The sequence below is a fragment of the Galleria mellonella genome, unplaced genomic scaffold (genome assembly GCF_026898425.1).
Source record: "Galleria mellonella isolate WM207_F2 unplaced genomic scaffold, CSIRO_AGI_GalMel_v1 utg352, whole genome shotgun sequence".
Taxonomy (NCBI): Eukaryota; Metazoa; Arthropoda; class Insecta; order Lepidoptera; family Pyralidae; genus Galleria; species Galleria mellonella.
The window spans coordinates 4,063,135-4,090,811 of record NW_026442084.1 but is presented as its reverse complement, the minus strand read 5'-3'; the positions used below and the strand labels follow the sequence as shown (position 1 = coordinate 4,090,811).

The 27,677-nt window shown below is 32.0% G+C and overlaps 1 protein-coding gene across 6 annotated transcripts in view; it reads left to right on the top strand.

The window, feature by feature from the left end:
• LOC113519437 (IQ motif and SEC7 domain-containing protein 2) overlaps positions 1–27,677 on the top strand; it is a 259,086-nt gene that overhangs the window by 162,367 nt on the left and 69,042 nt on the right. Inside the window, exon 1 of one of the 6 annotated variants that reach the window (XM_026904545.3) lies at positions 5,235–5,518. The exons of 4 other annotated variants lie outside the window; for them this stretch is intronic. The gene's annotated coding sequence lies outside the window, so the exon portion shown is untranslated. Of the gene's footprint in view, positions 1–5,234; positions 5,531–27,677 lie in introns of those variants that run through there. One more of the 6 variants, XM_031909576.2, reaches the window with a different exon arrangement.

Sequence of the window (27,677 nt, the reverse complement as noted above, 5' to 3'; positions counted from 1 at the left end):
GTGAGGCAAATAGGTACCTAAAACATACACCTAAACATTTACTTACTTTTTATTAAAGTCATTCCAGCAGTTTCAACTGTCCGATGATTAATTAATCAGTTTCAAACCCGTCATATGTAAATATAAATATATTAATACTTATTGACTTGACAAAAACAAGAATCCCACTACATACCTACAGTGAAGGAAACTATCAATTGTAAGTAGGCGCCGGTGAAGTCGAACGCTCGTTTACGGCCATCGACCACAATAAGCAGGTAACTGTAGCAGTGGGACGACCACAGTCCGGTACTCTTTATCGTACTCTGGTCCGGTACGGTATATATGCCACAGGAGGTCTCGTATTAACAGTAGTTCAAGTTGCACTTGTATATTAATATTTAGTTCATCTATATTATCATATCAGCTTTTAACTGCCTGAACATAAGCCTCTCCTAGAGGAGTTATGCCAGTAGTAGTCATGCTTGGCAGGCGGATTCGCAACCCCAATTAAGCTTCGGAGATGTTTTAAGAGGGACGCTGCTGCTCATCCTTCGCCCTCTCTTAGTCGGCTCTTACGACACTCACAGGAAAGAAAGGCGAGGCCTATTCTATGCTGGGACCACATGGGACCTAATACTTGGTTACGATTTGGTAAATTGGCTCACAAAAAAAAACAACGTACAAACCTATTATAAACCGCGTGTCCGCCCTGAACTCGCACTGGTGTTAATGAACAAAATAAGACTAAATCTCTCTTCTTGTTTGGTTACTCTTTTTTTTTATAGATTTTTAATTCTATAATTTTCATTTTTCCATGCAAATTTTCATACATTTTCTTTCATAAAAACCTAGTCCCGACAATAAAGAATGAAATAGGTGTAGCTCTTCTGAAATGATGCGCTTACATGTATTCAGTAATAAACGCTTTGTTTCGTTTAAGCTAATGTTTTCTAATAAATCCCTGAAGAATTTCGTCTGTATAATGGCAGCTTATTTTTCATAAAAAGCTGTCATTATATTTGTCGTGGTGCAAAAGTAATATATAAGTACCTGGTTTAGAGTATTTAAATATTATCAATTTGTAATTAAACTACGGTCAAACGTATTTCCTCTGTGTCGTTAGCCTTGCGTACTCCTATGCACTTGTATTAACTACCAATTAGAGAATAATTAATGAACCATGTGGATTCGAACAGCTGCCTACAAGTTCTGCTATTAATCATACTGGTTTCAATACATTTATGTATATTCTGTGCATATATGTTTATCTTCATCATCATCATATCAGCCTTTAACTGTTCACTGCTGAACATGAACCTCCCTCTTGGAGGGTTTTGCCAGTAATTGCCACGCTTGGCAGGCGGATTGGCAACCGCAGTTAGACTTTTGTGATGTTTTGAGAAGGACGATGTTGCTTATCCTTCGCGCTCCCTTAATCTCAAGGGAAAACCTCGATCACAAAGTCGTCGCGATAGGGAATTCTTTTGAAACTGTACCGTGCATACCTATAATAATTTATATATTTATGTATGGTGTTCCACAAAAACAATCGACTTCAATCGTGGCAAAATCAATTATTTTGATTTAAAAAGTATACTAATGGACCGATTTTGATAAAACTTCTTTGAGACTAATCTGAAAGTATCCTTTCAGATAAAAAAGAATTTTTCAACTTGGTTTAAAAAAAAAATACAATATACAACTCGCATTAAAACAAAGTTAAAATTCATGAATTTTTGCCATTTATTTTATCATATTCTATAGTTTAAAGAGTATTTTTTATATATATCTTAAATTTTCTTTCATTTAAATTTAAAACATCATCTGGCAGTTTATTATAAAATCGTTTACCCATGAAAGAATGACAAATTTATAAAGCAATAAACCACAGTAACTATAAATAACTAATACCGGCTCGTAGCATTCGGCACAGGACCGGTTTCCCGACGGCCTTGCGCCCGCGCACCTTCACTTGCTGATGTATAACTTCAAAACATGTGTCCACCGGTGTCCGTTACTTCTGACTTAATCTATATACATAATAGCTGACCCTACAGATTTTGTTATGTTTAAATTATATCATTATTGGACTGAAATATATAAATTGGCAGCATTGTAAAATTTTGTATGAGAGGACAAAATGAAGCTTAAAAAAATTGTTATTTTTCCCAATTTTTGTCTTCATAAAACCTTTTCTTGAAATGCAACGAATATTAAAAAAAAAATCCGAATTGGTTCAATCGTTCCCAAGTTTTGCGCTTAGCAGCAAGTTTAGTGTATTTTTTTATTTATATAGATAACAAACTACTATTACTGTCTTATTCTTCTCTTGATTCGTTTAAATCACACTACGGCTTATGATACCGGTTTCATTGTTATTTTTAATATTATTTTTTTTACGAAAGATATAAACGTTCCACAAAAAACTTTTGTATAAGTAGATTTTTTTATAGATTTGAAGTATATATCTTTTTTCTCAATGTCCTCTACCCGAAGGTTGTCTGAAAGAAATTGCTTAGCGATGAGACCGTCTTTTGTATCACTTTTCATTACAATTTACTGTATTTTTAAATGGTGCAATAAAGTGTAAATTAAGTAAATAAAATGGTAAATTGTCCTGTGCGAAGTCGGGGCGATTGGCTTGTATTATAATAAATATAATTTCAATCTTTTAATATTTTCAATACAAATATTAAAATAAAAATTAATTGTAACGTAATTTTATATAATAAACGTAATCAATATGTATATTATTCAAGATTTTAATTATTATTATAATTTTTACTTTAGATGAGATAGAAAATGCAAATGAGGCTTCTAAATTACAAATTTCGCATAGTTCTATGTGATATATGGGAAAACAAGAATTAATATAATGAAAGTTACATTTAAATGTTTACTTTCACTTTTTGACTTTGATAAAACAGGCCTTCGATATGTTAAGGAATTGATAATGCTGTTAAAAATATCTCCTTGTTGACTGAGAAGGAAAACCTCAAAACGGAACTTGTATGAAAACTGGTTGAAGTAGTAAATATCGTACTCTTAGCTAATAAAATATTATAGCATCATACTTGTAAATATGCCTATACATAATTCCTATAACGTGCTTTGATTACCTCTTTGTTAAACTTATAAGAAACTATAAATTATATACAAATTAATTTGTACTATATCTGATAGATAGTAATTATTCTATAAGTAAATATTCTATTAAACAGTTACTTTCTTATAAAAATATTATTCTTTGTGCTATTATTAATAATATACCATGTTGTCCCATTGTTGGACAAAGTTTCCCCTCATTTTCCTCCTAGAATTTTGCTGTGCGCCACTTCGAATCGGTTCCTTTTAAATGGTCATCTAACCATCGCCTTATTGACCAACTTCTATGATGCTGTCTCTTTTTAGGAATCCACTACATCTCCATCCACTTTGTCCACCTATTGGGACTCATGCGGCTAGTATGACCCGTAACTAAAGTAACTAAACCTGTTTTAAAACATAGTTTTTACTTGCTTACTGTTCCACGTGATATCTGACATGGCACACTTAAACTCATTGCATTTTCCATCGATCACTAATAACCGACGATTTTTACATACTTTATCTTTATATTTATCAAACTTCCTGCTGATTTACTTATTGGTTATAAAATTGTAATCGTATAAAACACATACAAAATTAATAATTATGTTTTTTTTTTTGTACAACTTAGAATGGCAAACAAGTTGACGGTCCACCTGATGGAAAGTGGTAACCGTTGCCTATAGACATGAGCAGTACCATGGACATGACAGAGTAAACTGTTTCGCCCATGATACCCCCCATGCGTTGCCATTCCTGAGGACTCGGGTGTTATTCCTCTGTACCCAGTAAATTCACGCCATATCCCACCCTTCAAACCGAAACACAGCCATGCAAACACAGCTGCTTCACGGTTGAAACACGAATGGGACAGAGGTACCCAAGCAATCGACTTTTGTACAAAGTCTCCCTCTGGTTCTATTTTTACTTGGTGCAATAAAATGTAAATAAATAAATAAAGACATCAAGTTTGAAGGGTGGGACCTTCAAACCGAAATACAGCCATGCAAACACAGCTGCTTCATGGTTGAAACACGAATGGGACAGAGGTACCCAAGCAATCGACTTTTATACAAAGTCTCCCTCTGGTAAAAAAAAAAATGTTTTGGGACTTTACAATTATTATAGGTATTTTTATTTTATTTAATCAAATTTCGATATCTACAATATTGCAATCATATGAAATCAGTGTTAATCAGTATAATAAATTTTATAATTTAACAAATTTTTATTTAACCATTCTACATAATTTTATAATTGTTGATTATTGGATTTGCTTTAGCTTTTATTTTTCCAGATATTGATCCTATTGAAATATTTGTTATCTAATTTATCAATAAAAAAGATTTACTTGAGATGAAATTGCGATGGAAACATTGATTATTAATGTAATACACATTAATATTCCGTGATCATATAACACGTATATATGCCTTTAATCAATGTTTCCGTCGCAATTTCATCTCAAGTAAATCTTTTTTATTGATAAATTTATGAACATTATCATCTATCCCTAAAAGATGCATTAAGTTATCATAACAAACTTGACTTCTAGGTATTACCATTCAAATGAGTATACCATCGTCATTGTAATCTTAGTGCCATTGACCTTCGCAATAAGTAAATCACCTTGGATAACTCTATTGTTGCCAGGCCACAGGTGTACCGTATATCTGGTCAGGTCTCAATGACGCAAACAACTTGTGTACGTGGGACAGATGGTCTGATTGCAATAAAGTTGGAAGGCTTCGCAGATTGTTAAACAGGAAGAGCAGATGGTGGATGGGGAAGGATAATGACAGTAGAAATAGTAGATTGTTCATGTACATTAGAAAATTGTTAAGGAATATTATATGACTGCCCACAGCTCTATTCAAAGGTCATATTACCAAATATTTCTCAACATATTAAAGACCTTAAATTGACCTCGACAACATTAAAACCTTCATTATAATTGAAAGATTATTAATGATTCCAATCACTGGTATCTCTAACAAACTATCGACATCATCTACAACTTTTCTTCAACAAAGTTGATCGTCTAGTAAAGAAACTGACCAATCTTGTAGAAAGCATTTCTTTTACATTTGTAGCAAATCAGCGCTTTATATTTATTTTGCTATAGAAACAGCTGAGCGGATCTATGCGCAGAAGCATTGCTTTCCCTGAAGCGACACAACGCTGACAGTGCGCGTGCGCGAAGTTAGTCGCTCACGGCCTTTCGGTGAGGCCGTACGTGTCATCCATTAAATTTACGTCCTAATAAACAGTCTGTCGATAGTGTTTACGTCATCAATCTAAGTGTTAAAGTGTCTACAGTGCAAAAACAAATATTGTGCGAGACACTTGGACTTACCAAGGTTAAGAGTGTTAGTGGTGTAAAAACTGGAGGATCCCAAGTGGTTTTTTTGACAGCAATCGTCACGCGCGTTGACTTGTTTTTATATTGGTTTGCATTATTGTAATTGTGTTTGCAATTATTCTTGATTGATGGAAGGCCGTTCTAGATGTTGGCTCAATTGTCTGATCTCTGAACTTCCTCTTTCCTTTATATTTATGTGACAATAATCTCAAAGTTCTTATTTTTATCTACGATTTAAGGACAAAATTATATTATGATTCATAGACTGCATCCAATAAAACAACTATTATAATGGTAAGTAAACCAAGTCGCCTTGAACAAGGATTTCGAAAAGACATAGTAGGCAGACGGATTACACGGAAGAGATCTTTAAACAATAGAAGTAATTTGTTAATTAATCGGTGAAATATTGACATATTCATTTAACGTGGCAGACTGACGGTTGCTTATTCATTTGCAGTGAATGTTAATGAGAAATTTATTGCCAACTATAACATTAGCAGCTCCGAGTACACACCTCAATTGTGCGATTGCCTATACATTATCACTTATAGATACTTTATCATAAATCTAAATTCCCACGGCAATGTCTATGAATATCTTTATCACGGTCCACAGGTTTTCAAATAGTCGGTGACAAAAATGAAGATAGTAAAGTGTGAGAAAACGAAATTAGGTCACATCACCTTTTGAATGTAAGTCATTTAAGTAGAATGTAGAAGGAAAACGAGTTTGTATTTGTATTCGTACAAATTAATTTATCCATTAGCCGTTTCGTTAGTATCTGAAGTAATCATCTTCATACACTGTTTTTTGGCGCTCATTTTCAAAGGTACATTATCAACATTTATTAAATTGCAAACATTTTCATTTTAGATCTATCCATGATGTATTATTATTGGTCCTTGGCTTTCATCGTTTAACACCTGTTCATACATAGAATAGGTTAAGTTTCAGAAACTCTTGAGTAAAACATTCCATTGTTCATTTTTGCAGCTCGTTTTGACAATGTCTACAGTAGACTTTGAATAGGATTGTTTTCAAAATTGCGTAAGGAATCTCAAATGCATGAGAATTTTCAGCATAGCCCAGAGAAATTTGTTCGCTTATGTAGACCACCTTTCTTTTGCGTATTTTATATCTTCTATGACTAATTTATGAATACGATTTTTAATTGTTACTAAAACCAAATTATGCAGATTATTCTGCGTTATGTAAAGTAACGACAGCGTGATTATAGTTAATGTTAATCACTAATATGAACAAATATAAAACATTTAACAAGAAAATTATCATTTTTACGTATAAATTTATTTGGAATGCAAGGCCTACTGAATAGGGTAATAGTAATCCATGACACACTTCAACATGTTACCTATCGTCCCTTTTTTTTTCTGAATAAATATAAATCATCTGATTGCTTACAGCCAGTAATTTATTAATGTCATTAACTTCTGTACCCAAATGGCTAAAATGACCTCATATGTCTGTCCGTACGATTGTTCCAACATCATAACGTTTGCAACTCATCTTCATGTTTTTTCTTAACACATGTCAATACTTTTGTTCATGTTTAATATATATACTCTAATAATAATGGTTTGAAAGGTTTCTTTATGGTCGACAATGTATACATGATAGAACAGGTGTTACAGGCATCGACAGACGGCAACCGCTTACGTTCAGGTGGTCTGTTTGCTGTTCGCTTTATTGTCCGGCTTATAATATTAAGCGGAAGTGATAAAAACTTTATTGTCAACTTACTGAAATATTGGTTTTTTCCTCATTTTAAGATAGATGGATGATAAAATGTCTGACATTTTGCGGCGTAAGATTTATTGCCACTTTCTTTGGACCCTGCGTTTAATTATATTCAACATTTAAGTTTCACGTTTCTTTTTTCCAATTTTATTTTTTGCTTCTTTATTGTGCATTATATATTTTGTATTATATTAGGTCATGTTATATAATTACTGTGCAGCGACTAACTGTGTCTGTGGCTTAGTTTTAGCTTCATGATTTTAAATAAAAAAATATCAGAAACAAAATAAATCAGTGCATAGTTACATAAAGGTGCATTGACAAAAAGAATTCTACAGTTTTATTATTAGCAAATATAAATAATTTCGTGTATTCATTATTATAAATTTCAGTAATATCGGATTTAAATCTAGTTTTCATGATGCTCTCTAATGGTAGTTGGATTTTTTAATTTAACCCCTAATTTTAACATTTTAGTATATTGTCTCACTATTTACTTACAAATTCTGTTGATTTATATTTTAGTATTAAATTTTCATTGATACTAATACCCTTAATAAACTGAATAAATCCTTAGATGTCGCCTGTTATGGTTGATTGAAATATGCCCCTAATTATGTACGGACTTATGTACGTAATTATGTATATTTCAAAACATAATTGTTGCAGGGAGTTTGTACATACAGGCGGCTCAAATCCATACTTTGTAACAAAATATCTCTAGCAGAATATAATGGATATATTAAAATAATGATGCTAACTGTGGGAAACTCAAGTGTTAGATTTACCATAATTGCATCATTTCATTATATGCATATCTTACTAAAACGTGTTACTTTTTAAAGGTGTTTGTTATTTAATCGAAATTAAACGACTGTTATTATTTCAAATAAGTTTCGTACACAGATGGATCATATCCTAAATTAATGTGTACAGCTCTTTTTTTAAACAACTTCACAAAAGATTACATTAACACATAACTATTGCATTCTATAATTCTATTCTAACTATATTTCATATAACTATTCGATTCGATTTATAATACTTTTTGCAATTAGTTTTGTTAAATAATTTAAATCGGAATTACTGCCATGAATATTTTTATCTTTAAACTTGCCATTTTTGTTTGTAAAATTAATATGCAAATAAAACGCAATTTCGCCTTTAAAAGTCAAATATTTAGAATATAAATATTAGATTATATTTACGAAACATATTAACGATAAGAGTTTATCCATATGTGCGTATATTTTCTACTGAAATAGTTATTTTTTTTTTCAAAGCAATATGTTTGTATTCTTAATCATTCAGACAGAGTCGCGTTGTAGTTTGTTATCATAGAACGACCACCCTTACCGTTGGGTGACCGTCATTCTTCAGAAATAGCACCAGTTTAATACGCAAGTGTCACTCCATTGAACGTTCAATATAGACCAGCTGTATCTTTTTCATATTCATCTGCGTCACCCATCTGTGACGTGGATGATTATAAAAAGTCCACCCAACCGTTGACGCTGTAGTGAGCTGTAAATAACTTGGATGGAGATGGGAGAGCTATATAAGTAAAAAATTCTGAACGATTTCAACCTATTCATACGTCCTTAAGCGTTACTCAAATGCGAATATTGAAAATTTACTATATACAATGATATGTTACTATAAATATAAATTTGAAGGTCTAAATGTTTTGTTACATCAAAAAATTGAATTTGCATAGAATCAATAAGAAATAATTTAGTACACAATCGACGAAAATACTACATTACAGACACAAATATACTCGTATATGAATTTAAAACGTAAGTAAAGCCTACATAAATAATTACACTACAAAAGATACAATAAAATTTTTGAACTTTGTTTTTTTGTTTTTTTGAAAAACATTTTGGTCATTTGTAACTGGATCCTAAAACAATGAATTTCGCAAGTTGAGTTGTGGGGATACAAAGACAGAAAAATACAATCTAATTTAGAATCTCCTTCTTTTTGAAGTTAGTTAAAAATGTATTAGTAAATATAACTTATTTCCTCGTAGAAACTTTAATTACAAGTCTTTTAAAATGCTAGGAAAATACACACAGACCAATATAAAAATAGTAATTCACAAAAAGAACAAAGATTTTTTTTACTCTGTGTAATGAACATTATGCCCGTGAACGAAATAATGTTGGGTTTCTCCCAAAAGCCTCATCTAATCTGCCTCTTTGAGACAGAACTGAGATATGAATTTATGTTTAAATAATGTACTATTTCCTTGCTAGTACAATAATAGTACTCGGCATGTTAATTTCCTTAATATTTAAGACTAAATTTTACTCGGGACTTCATCCGCGTGACTGGAATATGTTCATTGACCAGGGTATGCCTTTCTCTCTATTTCTCTATATTGTCGGTACATGTATATAAAAATTTATAAATGATTGGATAGGTCGTTAAGGTGTAAAGACTTAAAAAACAAACACACTTCCATATTAATAATATTAGTAAGGATAAAATGTTAGTTTTACATCTATACAGTATCACCTAAATACATATATGATATAGTGATTATACTGTGTTCTATACTCGCTGTAACCTGCGGTTTTGTTCATGTTAGTTAGGATAAAAACTAGAGTTACTCCTCGACTGACATATGAACTTAACTAACATTCCTTAAACTAGATGACTATTTCATTAATTAATCAATTCTTATTCAAACAATATACAGACCATCATTTTTGTTATAAATTATTTAACCTACGTTAGTTATAAACTGGTCAATGCACTCTTATTACCTGTCCTGTAAAGTATGGGATATTGTTCTGGTAATTGTTTCCAGGACACCATTGGAACTATCACGCACCATGCTTAATAATGATGCTTAATTTTTTTGTCCATATATTTTATTTTATTTGTACCTTCATTAAGGGAGAACAATAAGGAGTTTTTATTTTTTCATTTGCATCTATAAATACTATAAAACAATGGTTTTCTAAGAGACTACATTACGTAATCTACGTAATGCCCCTGGGGTGGCAGACGTTTATAGGCTACGGTAACCGCTTACCATCAGGTGGGCCGTATGTTCCTTTTCATCTCAAAGGTATAAAAAATGTCGCTACCCGCGTCAATTTGTTTCTTCAGTAATTCGTATAAACCTGATAGAAGATTTTGATACTTTGCGTGGTAGAGTCTGAAACAAGGAAATCCGCGAAAGAATCAAGGTAACTGACATAGCCCGAAGGATAAGCAAGCTGAAGTGGCAATGGGCTGGTCACATAGCTCGAAGAATCGACAACCGATGGGGAAGAAAGGTTCTTGAGTGGCGACCCCGTACGGACAAAAGTAGTGTCTTAAGACTCCCCTTTAGATGGAGTGACGACCTCAAATGCATTCCAAATGGAAGATTTATATGTACAGTAATATATGTATCCTAATTTGTACCGAAGTCAAGCGGGTCGCGTCATTACATAAAAGTCGTAATCAACTCCTTACACGAGTATGATGTAAGGCATCTGCTTATGTTTATTAGACTAGCGACTCGACCCGGCTTCGCACATTTAGATAGAATTTTCAAAAATAATGTATTGTCTATGTTACTTGCTGATAGTGTAGCTTTTATATTGTAAAAATTTTTTTTAATCAGTTGAGTTTTTTTAATTTATCCATTATTAACAAACAATCAAATTTTTCATCTTTATAATATTAGTATATACTAGTTGTGTCTTGTGGTTTCGCCCAAATGGGTCAGTATATAAAGTATCCTATGTGTTAAAGTCTGTAGTTTTTGTGTAAAAGAGTTAGTGACACATATTCGTATGCACATCCGCACAAATTTAATGCTTGTTACCATATAGTAGTAAGATTTTGGAAATTCTCACGGAAAATAATTAATATCATTTGAAACCAATTAAATTTCAAAACTGTAAAATTTCACACAAACGTTTCTCAATTGGAAAAAAGATATTATAGATTTTCCCACGGGAGTGATATAAACGAGTTTCGCACGGGAACAGCCGCTTCGTTTCCTTCTTCTCAATGTAATATATAATAAGATCGTTTATTCCCAAAATCCGGCGACCTGACAAGATTTTTATATCAATTTCAATATCGGTGAGCTTTCGTCTCTTAATTAGCGGTTGTGCGTCATTCATATTCTTTGAATCTTATTCTCAGACGTTTACTTTTCTTTTGAATCGACCTAATTTGCTCAATCAACGAGCGCGTATAGTAAAAATTTTATTCCGCTCGCTTACGTGTTGGAAATCCGTAAGAATTTTCTCAGAAGGTCGCCATAGCTACGTATTTTTAAATTGTCATTAAAACTCTTCGTGCATTTTATTAAGTTTACTATAAATGGATATACTATGAATGGATATACGTCTAGATGTAGTATCGAGTGCAAGAAAACGTTCAGAAAAGGTTAACTGTTAGCTTTGTGATTTAAGTGATGCCCTCATGTTAGACAAGTATTAATGGAAGAGTATACGTAAAAGTAGTCTTCACCTTTAGACGATCTTATTGTAATTATTAATATTGGCAACGATCGTGTTGGGGAGCTTACTTAAAGAAAACTTTACCATTCCGCCTGACCTGTGTGCTTAAACTGTCTTCGCGGTATACAAGTAGTTTAGGACATTTCTAATGTTGCTATTCCACGTTAAAACTTTAAACGATAATTTCCAGTGTAAAACACTTAAAAAACAAATAATCTTAATTCGGTTTTCAAAAAGCTGGATAAATTTTTATATATAGGAAAAAATTGTGAGAATTAAGGTCACATTTCCACAGCGCTGGACCGGCTGTTTTACCGAAAAAACGTATAGACGACGTATTCGCAAAAACAAATCCGGTAAGGAAAACGATGGATCGATATTTAACTTCTATATTATACTTATAAATTATTTATAATAATATTATATATTAATTACTCGTTATACAGGATATCTTAGCTTGAGTACCAGGTCATTAGTGTGATTGTGTAGTATATTAAAAAGTAAATTGTCGTATCGCACTAACTACTTTACGTAACTAATTGAGATGAACTGAAAATTTTGAACTCGCATTTTTGACTAATCAAATTAATTGTGAATAATTCCAAAAATGTCTCATCTCCATATTAATTTCTATTCCGTTTCTACGTAAAAGTTCTCATAAACCTATTTTAGCTGTTGGAACTATTTTGTCTCTTTATTTTACGTTAAATTTTGAATTTGAAAGAAAAGGACAAGACAGTGTAATAGTTAAAATAGGTTTACAGGTTTTAGTTTTTATAAATTATGGAGAAAATCTATGTTCTATCGGATTATTTTAACGTTTTATTAAAATAGACAGACCGACGCAGTGGGTACAGGGCCTAATACTTTAAAGACTAAAATAAATTATAATTTAAATTGATTGCTGCAATGGCATTAATGACGTAAATCGAATTCGACAATATTTACATTATATAATGAGTAGACATCTAATCATTGCTCTTTTAAATGATCTGAAATACTGATTTTTTTGTCTAGTTCATCGCCTTCTTTTGTAATTTGATTATGTTTCTCAAATGTTGAAATATGATAATTACTAACTGTAATTCACGGCTTTACTCGCGTTATTTAAGATCCTGTTGAACAAATTCTAAATTTAATTAAAAACTAAAAGCTGTTTATATGTTTTATAGTAATAGCTATAACCTGCCCATGCATCAACAAAGCTAATAAGTATGCTAAGAGTGTTATGTTGGCGAGATTAAATAACCAATATTCAAATATTTTATTTATAATATAGAACTTCCTTATTTATAATATTAGTAGGAAGTTGATTATTCATAAGATTGATAGATTAATAATGTAGACAGAAAAAAGGAAGAAAAAAAGTATTCCAAGTAATATGTTTTGACCCGCGATTTCCTGTGATCGAGATATGTTAATTCGGTGATCGAGACCGCGATATGTATGATCCGGTATGTAAGCGCTGTATGTTCTTCTCCACCCTACATATTACAGGGGGAAAAGGGATTGTCAGTAATAGGGTCAAATAGCCCCATTACTAGCAATATGCCCTGTCAGATCGACCTCCACATGGTTCCCCCTGGAAACCATCGTGACTAATTCTAGTTGAATTCGTCAAAATGGGCTAACTGACCTGTTTTCATTCTCATCAATCATCTATCACTGGTGCCTCGCCAGTGTATACCGATAACGCAGACGGGGTTACCATACCATTATCACCTATTAAAAAAAAAAACAAATATTACGAGTATATTGAATCAACCAATGGTTATGAAATTCAGTAAATAACAATTATTGTTTGAGTCGATATGGCGCCAAGAAGTAACAAACCGACAGACTTTCACATTTTTAATATTAGCAAGCATAGGAACGAGATGGTGTTTGACATCTGTCTCACTAACGTAACAGACATGTTTAGCGTAACTAGACACTGCGTTACTTTCGAAACCTTACCTATCTGTCTAGTCCAGTGTCTGATCTACTCGACGTAGCCGTAGTCGACATACGGTCCATTTAGTAAAACTGTACTTAATTACTTTATAAAAACTTAATCGGAACTTACGTAACTATCAAAAAGCATATTCTTAATCGACCTGGAAATATATCTCAATTCATACGATTCTTTTTGTGTGTATCTTTAATAAGTTACGCGATATATTTGTCGTAACCGATTTTGCGGAATCTTTACATAATTTAAACTTAATTAGTAACGTAATAATTAAGTTAATAATTATTCTATGTGTTAATTTAATAAAATTAGTGTCTATTTGTAAATCTAATTTTATTGATATCCGTACAGATGTTTGTCTGAAATTGACAAACTAAACATTAAAAATTTATATGTTCGCAACTTAGATTATATAAATAGAGCATTAAGCCTCAAGAACGAGTCATCTTTTTGACAATTAACTGATTTTTTTTTATCTGTATTCTATATATTTACGTCTAAAATATATCTTGACGTATTATTTAATAAATTAAATAAGTGTTTACGCACTAAAAAGATGCAGAATTTACAAGACAAATTAAATATACAAGTTATAAAGGAATCATTCATAACTATTAATATAACATAGCAAAATTTTATGAAAAAGTTGACCCGTTTTACTCGAAACATTTCAATGGCGACACTCTATCTGTATTATCTAAGGTTCACAACTATAACCTCTAATGAGGTAGTCAAAGGACTAGCTGTTGCCCTGGTGATGAATAACACCCGATATGCCTATATTTCTTTGAATATATCCTTACTAATATAATAAATGTGAAAGTGAGTTTGTTTGTTACTTTACAACGCTTTAACGGCATAATCAATCACTGTGAAAATTACCATACACGTATTTGTTGTTGGTTGGAGAACTATATAGGCTACTTTTTATCTCGGTCAATAAACATATCACAGTCATGCGGACGAAGTCGCGGGTAAAAGTATAGTATATAAATATAGTATAAAATAAACGTAGCAAGGGCCATCTTTATAATTTTCCCCATTTATAATAATAGTGAAAATAATAAAAAGTAATGCTAAAATAATGAAAATTAACGTCCTACGTCACATTTGACCTTTCTACAGGTTGTCATCCCCACGGGTTAAGTACATCTGTTTTCATAACTCGCCCACTGCATGGGCGGAAAAGCACTTAAAATACTAAAGAAAAGACTAAAGGTAAAGCCGCAGATAAGGGCTGTCTGCAGTTCGTGAAGGGTCTAATTATACTACACTACATTATCAACATTATCAGATACAGATTTTTTGATGGATGATAATGCAAGGACACGACCTTCAGTAAAGAAGTGGACGAAGAGAGAGAGAGAGAGTTTAATGAAACCCCGTCTGTAGATACACCTAAAAAGAAACTAATGCTCAACAGTAGGCTTTAGTTAGTTGATTATAAGGGCGATTATGGTAAATAGTTATAATAACTATATTAATGTTTTCTTTTTTGGAAGGTAAAAATATAATCGTGACCGTGCCTGCACTATCGGCATACACTGGCGAAGTACCAGTAAGAGATGATGGGTAAGGATGAGCAGTAGACATGGGTAAAACCGGTACCACTACGATATCTATATATTTCTTGGCTTCCTCTGGATGTTGATGACGGAAAAAAGGCTATTACCCATTTTAACAGCGCCCATAGCAGTTACATATCTACGTTCATTTCTCTCGGGTTTACCATTTGATATTATTTATTAGGTAACCGATATTCAGTACATCGTTTAGGGGCAATATATAGATATAGTAACATATAGATATATAGTATTCATATACATATATTACCCACCTCTATTGATCAAATCAGTTAAGCAGGGTTGACATTCCATTTTCACAATTAATAAAACTCCGTCACATACAGGAAAGTTTAAAGATTTTTAAAACAATACAATAAATATCTTGAATGCGGAAGCGTGTAATCGGACCGAATTCTTACAAACAGCAGTAGCGCGAGAAAATATATGTTTTCCACGGAAAATAAAATATCGAAAAGTAATGTGCTGAGTACAAATTGTTGACAGAACTCGCGTCAGATATATTATTATTCCGACCTTTCTTATTACGTGGGCTGGTATTGAGTCTCACTGTTTACTTCGTTACCAATAAGGAGCGAAATTTTAAGTTGTCACGAATCAATATATTGGGGCGATTGAAATAATAAATAGCTAGAGAGATAAAAGAGAGGATTTAAGAAGATGAGATTATGAGAGTTGCATAATAGATAAAGTCAATTAGTTTGTTCCTATATCTCGATAGTTTCCATTTTTGTAAAATTATCCAAAAAGAAAAAAGTGACCATGATCATATGATTTCATGATTTATATAAGAAAACTCATCTTTAAAATTTCATGTCTCTGAATTACCTTTTGTTGTCCCTTTTCGAAGAGACAGAGAGATAAATACTGTGAATAGTTTACCTGTCAGTCAGTTTCTCTTTTTATTAGATAGAGAGAGAGGTATTCTAAGAATCCTCTTATGACGACCATATATCTTTTTATTATTTTAAAAATAAAATTTTATAGACCAAGTCAGCAAGAATTTATTAGACGTAGTTATATAACAGTCAGCAAAGGCAATGAACACTAAATCACTTTGATAAATTCAAATGCAGCGACAGTTTCAATTATTCTTTTATAGGACTTTAATTTTTTTTTATGCTCTATATCATCATCCTAAATTTCAACTCTATCGTGAATAGTTTATGACTGAAAATTGCGCAACACTCATTAACGGTACATGTAAATAAAGGATGCTTTCACGGCAATTTCATATTCACAGAATGTCGCACACGTAACTTTTCAGACAGTTCAAAGTCCTGGCGGAAGACAGAGAAGCTGTTCGCTCGCACCGGGAATACAGATTGCGAAATTTGCACGCTTTTTTATAGTGCGACGACAGAATTGGCCGACTTCAATATTTATAGTATTTACTAACTTGACTCTTATTTACATAAACAATATAAAGGTTGGCAGATATGAATGGATGTGTGTAGATATGAGTATGTTCTTTTGACAAATCTTTTTATGTTTATATCGGGTAAAATTCGCAATTTAAATTTAGTGAAATACAAATTTAAGTATATTTTAAGTAGGTATATATACGCTGTATGTATTAGGAAGAATAACACAGCTTGCTCGCCGTCTCATTGTGATCGAAAATAAAAAATGACAAAGATCGTTATTTTCAAAAATCGAATTTGAAATTAGTTAATTTAGATACGAACTTTTATCAATTGCTTCAGGAGACTTATTACGAGTGCTTAAAACCCGACAGTTTTGCAAATTGAATTGAGCTACCTTTCAAGTTGGTACTAAGTTAAAATCATAGATGAAACAGAACAGTTTGTAGTCACGTGACCTGTCAAATTTTTAATGAGCCCTAGATATGAGATTTTTTATATATACCTCAAAATATCTATTTTCCAAAGTACATTTAGTAGTGTATATAGAGAACTTTTTTGATCGACAATATTGAATTTTTTATTTTAATATTGTTCTGCAATAAGAATAGGCGTAAATAGATTAAGACCAAGTGACATAATATTTAAGTGGATTAGAAACGCCCTTTATTAGTCTCGTTTGGGGAATTGAACCTGGAACCCACACAGATACGCCTACTATTGTATCGGTTGATTGATATATGTTGTAGACGTTATAACCTTTGACCTTATTAATAAATACAACCAACTTAAAACTATAAAAATAAAATATAAAACAATACACTATTCTTACATTTTATTTTTCTAGTTAATTATTACAAGAATATAATGATTTAACATTGGCATTAGTGTATCTTAAAATGGTTTTTCTTTCTAATTATAGATATTTAAACGTATTTGAACGTATGAATTTACTGGGTACAGAGGAATAACACCTGAGTCCTCAGGAATGGCAAGGCATGGGGGTATCATGGGCGAAACAGTACACTCTGTTATGTCCATGGTACTGCTCATGTCTATAGGCGACGGTTACCACTTTCCATCAGGTGGGCCGTCAGCTTGTTTGCCATTCTATGTTGTATTAAAAAAAAATTTGTTTATCTTAGGGTATATATGTATTTATAAATCTTTAATATAGCTAGAAAGCGTAATTGGCGAAGTTAACACCATATGGCGTTCTCTACCAGTCGACCGTAGACAGGAATAACAGAAACTATAATTGAAAGTGGCTGACATTGATATATGTACATGTATATTTATATATATATATATTTATCTGTTTACTTATTTACGTATTTATTTATTTATATATTTATTCACAATAGTGTTTGTTGTATTTACATTATTTTCACTGGTACCTTTCCTGCACTGGATTACCCAAATTAAATTATTTTCTCTCTAACTATACTGGGTTGGCTAGAAGAGATCTCTTTCAGAGATAAGCCCTCCCTTGCTAACAAGTTGTTAAACTAATTGTCGCATATATTGTTTAAGTACAATAAAAAATATATATAAAGTGTAACGTAATAATAATAAATTAAAACAGTAATTAAAAAATAACATACATATAATACTCATATTATCTACATTATACATATATATTTGTATTTATCAACGATATGCAAAAAAAGACGGCCAACCGGAGACTAAATAAAGGCACGGAAAATAGGGCGCATTCGACTAATCTTAATTAAATTTACAACACGGAACTAATAATTCGTGACCATTTTAATTTGACAACGAACTAAACGATTATCAGTGTGCATTACAATGGAAACAAAAGTGAATTCCTACAAAGGGTTCCAATCCTCAAAGCATTAGCCAATTGATGTCGAAACGCACAGACAAGCGGACAATGCCCGATTTGTTACGTTACGTCACATTGGACAGATGGCGCTCTCACTTTCACGCGACTAATAGTGCCGTTCGATACAACGTTCGAAAAATAAATTTATAAGTCTGATTCCGTTGTCATTTCGGCCAGTGACATTAAAATTTTTGTTGTGATTTGAGAATAAACGAAAGTGGAAAGAAAATGAAGGGGTACTTACAACGTTTTTTTTAAACGCCATTAAAATTGGTAGCTTTTGTAATCTAACGTCTGGCTGTACAATTGTGTATTGAATTTATTACATTTTCGTATGTAGATATAATTTCAATTGACCGTGTAGTGGAAATTTTCAGAGATATCATTTATGAAACTTAAGAATACGAACGTTAAGATTCCCGTTTAGGTCGTAAATGGTTTGATGACTTAATATAACGAAATAAGCTGAATTCTTGTTTATCTATTTAAATAAGTTTATTGCTCAAATAAAAATATGGTACAAAAGGAGGACTTAATGCTAGTAGCATTCTCTACCAGTCAAGTTTTCTGCTAATGAAAAACCTTTGTAATATATTTACCATATTAAGCGTGAGCATTTGCTTTCCATACATAATACAATGTAAAAGAGAAACAAAGTAGTGGCATAGCATTATCATTTGATTCGTGTCATAAATTAGAATGTTTCCAGCTGTATTACACTAGGAAATTATTGTGCAGGGTTGCCGGATGTGAATTTTTATATTCCTCCAAATCGGGATTTATTGTTCACCAAAATCTTTATTTTTATTTTTACCTGAACATTAAAATTTATGCTACCAAATAACCATTATTGCGAAAATGTTGTCCAATCCTGCAAAACTGTATTTGTGGCCTCGTACATACAGAACTATATCTTGGTTACTTTCTGAGTAGATGTTATTTCATATCAGTGGGAAACATTTTAAAATTTCTAAACCCAGTTTAGTTATCCGTTAATATATCAGTCAAGAAATTTACCTCAGAACCTCAAGAGAAGATGAAAGTCAACAAAAATTTTATACCATAACTTTATAGCAATGATTTCCATATCATGAATATGGAGTTTTGTAGACGGTTTCAACAAGAGAAATGAAATATATTTACATCAATTTAATATCATTATTAAAATGTTACATAAATGACAAACATTAATCATGGGATCAACAGGGGATCACAGTTTTGATACAGCTTTTAAATTTTAACCGATTTCTAAAATGAGCATCTTTAATTTAATTATATATTTTTAGAAGCATGTTATGTATCGAAATTTTGATGATTTTATTGTTAAAATATTGGAAGTAGGTATACATATTTTAACACAATCTGCACTTAATTAAGTTTGGCCATTATAATTAGAGGTCCCAAAAGTAGTCGTACATTCTCGACAAAAATACATGAATTTCAATCCGTTTTGTCGGGAATGATTGAGTAGTTTCAGGGCAATTTGGAACCCGTAATTAAGAGTGGCCATTACGATTAAAGATCTCGGATAATACCGAAAATAGTCGAACGTTCTTGACAAAAATACGTGATATATACGTAAGTCGATCCGGTTACTTTTGCTATTAATATATATTTTTATTTATCGTACGACCGTTGGTTCTATACTATTTTGGGATTGAAGTAGATTTGTTAAGATTATGGTTTCTACCAAATCACAAAATGTAGGGCTTTCTCGGAAACCGTGTATTTTGTATGTGTAGTTGTTGATATCAAATCCGGTTTACCCTTTTGCCTTGTTCTTTGGATTTACGACTGCAAAGTCCAACTCTACAAATATGGGCAAGGTCACAGCTCCGTAAAACCAGTTTTACTTTCGTAAAAGATTTTATCGATAAAAAAACTGGTCTTGGTTATTTGCTATTAATAATTTCATGTTTTGACATTAATACCAAATTGAATATTAACGGTAGAAAATATAAGCCCTACTCATACAATATTTCTCAGAGCTTGTTCTAATTTATAAAAAAACCTGCCATTTCATTTAAATTGACAATGACGCAGTAAATAAATAAGTCGCTAGTTGCACTTTTATTTACATATTTGCTTGCTCACAATATGAATATTATAATTAATATTGTCTCATCTATGCAATTTACAAGATAACCCACAAAATGGCATTATTTGTGAATGTATAGTATATTGCATCATTATTTATCAACATAATCTACTCAATCTCTTTTGGTTATTGCTGAGCGTAGGCCTCTACTATAACCTGCAATTTTGTGTTGTCATTAAATTGAGTCCTACTTAAATATGACTACTAAGATGTTTTGGTTGAATGCTTAGGTGTTTTATACTTAAATTAATATATACATATAATTACATTGTTTATTAAAATAATAGTACTCAGTAGGTATAATAGATATATAATTAGTAACCCAATGAATTTTCCTTATTTATGTAATTTTTTTGTATTCCGGTTGACATAATATTGAGTATTTAAACATTGTATGTTACGCCATAACTTATTAAAGAACCGATATCTGGATAGACATTACTCGCGTGTTGATATTGTATTTTGTCAGTTTCTATTTTTTGCAGAGTAAAATCTTAATCTTCCTAAATAAACATCGTATGTGTTATTACTCAACGAACCCATACGTCAAGTTGGTATATGATCTCAAAATGTTTATCATTTTTCGACTCTTTGGGGAGAATGTTTCAATTATGTGATTATACTCTTATTTTTGAAACTTATGTTCATTTTTTATTCGAAGTCTATATACATAAATCACGGAAAATTAATAAGCTCACTGTGTTTTTTCGTTTTCAACAATTGTTTCGCCTTCATCCGGAAGTCTTCTTCGGGGGACGTTTGGCGCTTGGAAGAAGACTTCCGAATTCGATGATTGCATTCTCTTAAAAGCAAGTTAATGGTTTTGAGTTCACCCTATATGTTAAATATCTTTTGGAATTGATAATAAAGAATATATGTCTGTCACCATATGTAATTTACCCTCCAACAGAAATGCTACTGCGATAGCTTGAAAATCCTGCGAAGTTAGTTACCATCCGGATTTAGTGCGGATTATAAAACTAACTATAGTCCTTTAACTCGCTCTGAATCCGGGCGGCAGCTAACTTCGCAGGATTATGGCAGGTAGTTATTAAGCTAATTTCCAAGGTCTGCCCTTTGTTTCTTACTATGTTATCTATATTCGAATGGTTTACGTAATTAATTTATTCTAAAGAACTTTATGGATCAAATAAGATTTATATATCTAACAGATGTCATTTACAGTTTACTACAAGAATATCACAATAATATAACCAGGACAGTATAACATAAGAAATATATAAAGAAAGATAAATCAGAGTGAAAAAAAAAATATTTACTGCGCAATATATTTCTAAGTCGTGGCAATTTTCTAATGATTTTCAGCGTAAGTACTGCACAATCCATCCGCTGTTTCGAGAACACTCAAATCACACGGCAGCGACTCTATTCGCGAGGAGTTGCTAGCGATCTTCGAATGTGAATATGAATATTAGCCAGGACTTTGATCGCTAGCAACTTTAATTTGACCTATAAACCTGAAAGAACTTAAGCATACATTGCAATTACGATCATTGCTGCCGTCGCTTGTTGCATAACACGTCACCACCGACGTCAGTGATTCCTGAATTAATGGAGTTTCTGGTTGAATAAATTCATTATTAGTACTCGTTTATACTATTAAAATATTAAAAGTATGTCACTGAATTAAAGTCCATAGGTATTAAATAAGATACCAGTACGTACAGAAAGATAAAGTGCTGGAAACGGGATCAATGTTTCTACTTCTACTCGTATGTAAACAGTACGCATGTCCATTTCATATCCCACATTTTTTGGCATTATTTCACAATGCAGTCATACTTTTGTAGTAATGTGTATCGCATCGCTTATGTCAATAGGGACACAGTAAATAATTGTTCCCTTGACATCAGTTGCTTGATGTGTTTCCGACCTACGTAGGTCGCAACCGTGACCTTCGCGTTGACCCCGGACCATCGACGGAAACCGGTTAACGATGCGACCGCGCCTGGCACAACCGCGTTCCGGTAACAGATAACATCATATTTAATGAACAGGCTTAGTGTGTTTTTAACAATTTTGCCTTATATAAACATGCAGACTTTGATAATGTAAATCACATCTCTTGCATCATTAAGATCAGCACAGAAAATTATAGTCCTTTATTAGTTGCCTGATGTATTTCCGACCAACGTAAGTCAGAGCTTCTCGCCGACCCCAGATGATCGACGGAAACCGGTTAGCGATGCAACCGCCTGCCAAACTGCGTTCCGGTACTGGATAACATCAAAAACTTAATATAAATAAGGGCATGAGGTGATTTTAACAATTTTAAAAGACGTGCTTTTATGTTACACGACATTCTCCTTAATTGTTAACCGTAGATAGATCTCAATTTGACGCTATTCTTTCCTTTTCTGAACAGATTTGATTTTAGCAATTCATCAATCATCAAATCATCAATCAATAGTCTCAATACTTTCATATTGATTCTATAAAGATTTTATTCAAAGTTGCTTTCTGATAAATAAGTATACTTTAACAAAAAATAAACTTGTTCAATCATATTTATTTTTGAATGATAACTGAAAGATAATTTTTAAAACTCGTCAAATATTTGTAAAGATAAAATTGTACAGACAGAATTGTATTTAAAATGGTATATTTGCAGTACTTATTTAAATTATTTTAATAATAATTAATGTTATTGGTGTGTGAATTGGAAGGGATTAAGTAATTACTCTTTAGTTAATTTTAATTAATCTTCCATATCTTCGTATGTAAGGAGGTCAGATGCAACAAGCAAAAATAATACTGATGGTAACAAGCCATTAAAACACAATTTGTGGAAATGCACAATTTCACTATGCATTAACTAGAACCTGTCTTCTAAAAATGCAATGATTAATGATATATTAAAGACATAAATATAATATGTCACGCATTGAGGTATGCATAAAGTACAGATTTCAAAGTTGGTATCTCTGCAGTCATAGACAGTGGAATGCTACAAACGATTCACTTTCATTTCTATCATATTCATTAAACTATCTATTGTATATATGTGTACGTACGAATGGATACTTTAACTGTCTACTATATATTATCCCTCTTATTCATAAAAACTAAAACGTTCTACAAACTTATTTTAACTGTTAGAGTGTTTTGTTACTGTTTTTCAAATTGAGAAATTAGTGTAAGAGAAAAGGACAGAATACTTAAATAGCTAAAATAGGTTTGACGTTTTTATGATTAAGGGGATTTAGCTTAAAATGCATAATTATTTAACGACTAAAGCAATACTTGTATAAGGATAATTTTTACGGTTCTTTCGGAAATATAAAAGGGCATATTTGAATGCCCTGGTGTCAAAAACATTACCTGCATTTTATGTATAGATTCCCGGTACTTTATAATTAATATAATTATTAAATTCATGTTATATTTGCGTATATACTATGTAGTATATGTACACAAGCATTATTGTAACCACCAAGATTTTTACTACAATCATTTAATATATTTTAAGGTACCTGCACGGTAATGGTTTCCGTGTAGCCTGCCCCGAATACTTAATTTGGTTTTACTTTATTTATTAGAACCATTATTGACATCTTTATTAGTAAAACCAATAAGACAATCTATTAGTTAAATGTATCTCTATAAGGTCGCGCTCGGCCATATTTTCCGCAAAAGCCTTGACCTTGGTTTATTAATAAGGCTTTTCGAACGAACGCTGATTTGTTGCCATGCCAAATAAGTCCAAGCCTTGTAATCCAATTCTATGAATTGATTCAGTTAATTAATTATATTATGACAACTCGATACGACTATTTCAGGAAACGCACTTTACAATAATGTATTTAAAACAATTCAGACGATTTGTAAACTTTCTTTTGGATATCGCTTAAAAACGGATTTCTGTTTTCAAGAATTTGTACGTTAGGCACTTCGTCCAAGACTCAACTAAGTGCTAATTTTGATCTGGTGAAGTAGCGTGAAAGACCTAAATATTGCAACAGCTGTAATTTTTTCTAAATAGCTTTTTTATGCAACTTAGAATATCAGAAAGTTGACAACTCACCTGATAGAAAGCAGAATTAAATCTGATAGAAAACAGAATCATCAAATTCATCCATTAAATACACTGAGACCTCTATGGTAAACCTCCATATTCAGAAATGCATAAGTAGCTACTTTATGATAAAACAAGTAAAAAACAAATCTCTCTCTCTTCAGTCGTACACTCTAGACAGAGTAGTCGTGGTTTTTACAATGACAGTGGATCGTCGATGTGGCTCTCCTTCGCGATTGAGGTCCTCGCAATGTCTCCATCTACTTCTGTTCACAGCCGAGCGAGAGCATTCCACAATAGACTGATGTGTGACCGTTTTGATGAAGTTAGTCCATCGCGTTGGTGATCTACCCCGAGAACGTTTGCCTTGTACCGCTCCTTGCACAATTAGACGTACCATACAATCTTCATTCCGGATGTTATGGCCAAAGTACTTGAGAATTCGTATCCGAACAGTCGACGACAATCTCACTCTGATTTTGAAACAAATAGCTCACATTAAATGTTTTTGGATATAATAGTAGTAAATTCCACGCCGAATTCAGTTTTTCTCAGAATACTACGAAATCCGATTTTACTTTATTTAGCCCTTTTCTGCAACTTCACCTGCGTCGAACTCTTTAGCTTTGATATCAGGGGAATTTAAAAATCCCTTGTTTATTCTCTCTTTTAAGTTATAAAAAGAGCAAAATGTTTCTGAGCCCAGTGATTTCGTGCGTTAAATCGCATTTTGGTTTAACCTAATTTCTTTTTAGAAATGTATTTATTATATGTTTTGTAGAAAATAGGTTAACAGAATAATAAAATAAATTATTCAGTGTTCATTTCAATCAAGAAAATTGGAACTTCAAAAGATTGTTAATTCAATATGAATACATATAATATTGTTGGACATTTTCTTTGCTACCGCAAAAACACGGTTACTGAAATCATAAAATAATAATGTTAAAAGTGCGTTGCATACGCATTGAGACTTCCGTATTGATATTAAAAATCGCCTTAAGCTTTAAGAAGAAAGTCCTTTTTATGCATGTTATATCTTCGCCAATTTTGTGCCCATTTTGATTACTTTTTTTTATCAGACGATAGGAAAAAAAAAAGCATTTTCTTCCCATTAAAAGAAGATACATGTCACTTGTTATAATAACTGGGCAGTCCACGAATTTGTGTTCAGAACTTAAAAATCGCGGAATTCAATAATTTTTTGGTCCGTTGTTCTAGATCTGTCAAATTTGTCTCGTAAAACATACTGACGATTTTTTTTAATATCCATAACCGGTCCCCAGAATATTCGTAATCTGTGACCATATCTCAGTTACATCGCTTTATTGTATCGGCTGTTTATTTAACGAGTAATATGGAGATAACCAGCTTAATTTTCCCACGAGAAGATAGCGCTTTAAAATCAGCCAACAGGTCTTAGGCACGATTAACCAAACTGTGAATATTACGAGTATCTGAACCGATATAAGACTTTTTTTCTTCCTGCAAATTAAGAACATAAAAATATTAATTACTTTCTTTCTGTGAGAGGACAAATTAGGGTAATTTTAAGTATATCACGAAGATCTTAGTTCAATGTAACACAGAGCTAATATATACCTAAATAAGTCAATAGCCCCATAGAAATTAAATTAGAAAATATATTAACTCTGGTTTCAGAATTCTGATTGATTAAACCCGAACATGCTGCATTCCTTGCGTAGTTGTCTTTCTGTTTCAATGTTATTGCAGTAAATTTATCATGTACGAAGTCATAATAACTCAGTCCTCAGAAATGGTAACATAAGATGGTATCATCATAGGTGTTGTTGTTCCGTCGTCGTTTTATTACGTGACACGATGTTATTCCCTCTATAGGTGATGGCTATTACTTTCATCGGAGACGGGCTTGTTTGCTATTTCAAGTCGTATAAGAGAAAAATAATAAAAAGTGTTCCTATTATTGAATAAATAAATGAAATGTGGTATATATAAATGCGGTAGACACAGTACAGTAGCGAGCATGTCTCTTTAAAAGACCATGTGCCCGTGTAATGTTTGGATTCGAACGTAAACAACGATGATTGCACTTTTTCAAGTCGCGAACTACTCCTGTCCATTTCAGGGTTGTCAGGTTGAATTCACGTATCGATATAATTAAATAAAATAATACTCTTTAATGTAATATTTTTATTTTTAAAAGAAGCCATTGCTATTTTAACAAAATAGTCCGAAAGCTATAGTTTTTAATTGAAAATAATAATAATTTAATTTGTTCAAAATCGACAAAGATTTTAATTTTTTTGTGGATGGATGGAACTTGCACAAGAAACACAGTTGACTTGAGAAACTTCTTTATTTTTGTAAAATAATAAATATAAGAAATTAGCATAAAGATTTTTATTTATCCGCTTGATCACCCTAAAACGGCGCATGCGTGAGATTCAGGTTAATTGATCGCTATTTCTGGTCTAGCACACGTCGAGTGTGGACGTGTTGTAATTTGTGCACGGTTTATTTTACTTTTACCGTAATGGTAAAGGTGTTACGAATATCTTAACGCAATTGCTGTTTTGTGCACATTAACACATATGTTATTGTTTTATTTTTCTTGTATTTCTAATTGTAATCGTGTTTCACTTATTATTTTCTTTTTTTTTTTTGTACAAAGTCTAAGACATCTTGGTCCTATGTATTGTCGGTTTAAAATTTGGTTGTGTTTGTCTTCTAATGCTTTGTTATTATTAATATTTTATACTAATGCTTCAAGAGTCCGGCCCAGTATATATAACTCAGTATATTAAAGCACTTAATTTAATTTTTACATCTATAAAAACTGTTTTCTTAAAACTAAATCCAGCTATCTCTATCCTTCTGTTTATTTATCAAACATTTTAGTACACCCTGTATTGTGCTTAATAATAATTTATCTCTTAATTTATCGTATAAATAATTATTTAGTAATATAATAACTGATTGACCTTGTACTGATTGACACTAATTTGATGTTGTCAGGTTAATATGATCAATTTAAAAACAATAAATTGAAAGGGTTTTAATATCAGATTAACTTCACAATATAGACAATCATAGTTATAATAGTAAACCTATTCGTATTTAAAACAACCGGAATGTTCACCTAAATGTAGA